We start from the raw sequence: 2,334 nt of genomic DNA, 5'->3' as shown, positions 1-2,334 counted from the left end.
AAAAATTACGTTTTATAGCACAAAAGTAAGCTAATTTGATCGTCTTCAAAGATGCTGTGGCTATTTCACTTTTCGAATCGAGTCGAACTACGTGGGATTCCATTTTGTTTTGTCCGGAAGTTCTCCAAAGATCTAGACTCCTCCCCTCTCTCTCTCTCTCTCTCTGTCTCTTTCTGAATACTGTCTATTGGTATGGACGATCAAATTGACCAAAACAAAGTTTTAAAATGATGTTAAAACACAAAAGTAAATTAATTTGGTCATCTACAAAGATGCTACGGCTATTTAACTTTTCAAATCAAGCTGAGCTACGCAGGTCGCCATTTTGTTTTTGCCTGGAAGTTCTCGCGCTACTCCTCTAGTCTCTGTCTGTCTCTCTCTCTCTCTCTCCACTGCTCACAGACAAAATTGCACGCTTTTAGGCTAACAAACAGTAGTAATGGAACGTTTGTTCACGGCACAGAATTCTACAATTCTGTTATCACAGTGTAGAATTCTGAGGTTCAGGGTGAACGCTACAACACTGGTTGGCCTAGCCTATAATGGTGAATGCACACCATGTGAGAATAGCCAAAAGACTCGCATGCGCTATTCTCACCCAGGGTGAGAATAGAATAGAGGTGGCCTTGGATATGGTGGTCCCGACTTTTGTGTCAGGGAAATAACCCGGAGAAAATCTAGTCTAGTTTTGACCCCGCCAGCGATTACTTATGGTTCTAAACGATTACTTTTTGATGCGCGTGCCACTATATGGAGAGATAGCATCAAGCCTAATTGCAAAACATCAAATCGTGGTCAAATTCAGGGGCCCCCTGAAACACCCCATGTTTGTTTTTTAGGTCAGGGTGAAACCCCCCTTGCCTTGTTAAAAAGTGAAATTTTACTGCTCATTTTGTAGGCTAGATATAGATCTAGGCTGCTGATAAAACATAAAACATTGATACCGACTATTTAAATCAGTATCGATATCCACTTAGGCCTACACAAAAGTCGGGACCACCATATCCAAGGAGTGCCGAGTACTGAATATCGATACCGATTTAAATACGGTATCAATGTTTTATCAGGAGAGCTAGCCTAGGCCTAGCCTACAAAATGAGCAGTAAAATTTCACTTTTTTAAAAACAAGGCAAGGGAGGTTTCAGGGGGGCATGCCCCCCTGAACTTGACCGTGTTAATACTCTGTATCGATTTTTATCCGAAAGAGAGTGGGAGATGTGCTGCTATTTTTCAGTACAAAATGAGCAGTAATATTTCGCTTGTTTTTAACACACCCCCGACCTAATAAAAATATAGGGGGTTTCAGGGGCGCAGGCCCTCCCCCATGTAATGCATTTAATCTTAATTTGATGTGTTTGCAATTAGGTGAGAATGGTGCAGGCGAGCTTTTTGGCTATTCTCACCCGGTGTGCGTTCACTGTGATAGCCTAGGCCAACCAGTGGGGCAGAGAAGAGTAGCGCGAGAACTTCCGGGCAAAATAAAATGGCGACCCGCGTAGTTCAGCTTGATTCGAAAAGTTAAAGAGCCATAGCATCTTTGTAGACGCTCAAATTAATTTACTTTTGTGTTTTAACATCATTTTTTTTTTCTTTTCTTTTTTTGTCAATTTGATCGTCCACACCGATAGACAGTATACAGAAAGAGAAAGAGAGAGGAGGAGTAGATCTTGCGAGAACTTCCAGGCAAAACAAAAATGGCGACCCGGGTTTTTCGGCTCGATTTGAAAAGTGAAATAGCCATAGCATCTTTATAGACAATCAAATTAGCTTACTTTTGTGTTATAACATCATTTTTTCTTTTCTTTTGTCAATTTGATTATCCACACCGATAGACAGTATTCCGAAATTAGGAAAAACAGGTCTTGTTTCACACCGGGTGAGAATAGCCAATGCTGGAAAGTCTCACCCGGGGTGAGAAGTCGATTGTTTTTTTATTCTCACCCCGGGTGAGGATAGCCACTTCCTTGATATTTTCTCTCGCTCACCACACATCAAACATCATATTTGGTACACGCAGCAAAAAGTAACCGTTTCGAACCAGAAGTAATTGTAATTTAAAGCACTTGATGGAGCCCAAAGAACTCCACTCCATAGATTGTTGCGGTCAAAACCCAATTATCCCCCCCTTTTCTTGACCATTTTATAAATCTGTTTTGTCTTCATGAATATCGACTGAATATTCCTCACAAATTAATAGTTTTCAAAATATCTGACCCTTTTTATTTTTATTCGGACTGTATCACACTAAAAGCCTTACTTGTGCTGTAGTAGCTTAATTTCTGTTCTTTGGACCAATCAGGAGTTTTAAGGGGTGTACCCCCCCCCCTCCCCCAC

At 41.0% G+C, this 2,334-nt stretch overlaps 1 protein-coding gene across 2 annotated transcripts in view; it reads left to right on the top strand.

The window, feature by feature from the left end:
- The window catches only part of LOC101858989 (programmed cell death protein 6), a 13,596-nt gene that overhangs the window by 846 nt on the left and 10,416 nt on the right, over positions 1-2,334 (top strand). The gene's annotated exons all lie outside the window — the stretch shown is intronic.

The sequence above is a fragment of the Aplysia californica genome, unplaced genomic scaffold (genome assembly GCF_000002075.1).
Source record: "Aplysia californica isolate F4 #8 unplaced genomic scaffold, AplCal3.0 scaffold00015, whole genome shotgun sequence".
Lineage (NCBI taxonomy): Eukaryota > Metazoa > Mollusca > Gastropoda > Aplysiida > Aplysiidae > Aplysia > Aplysia californica.
This window is presented reverse-complemented; position numbering and strand designations above follow the sequence as displayed.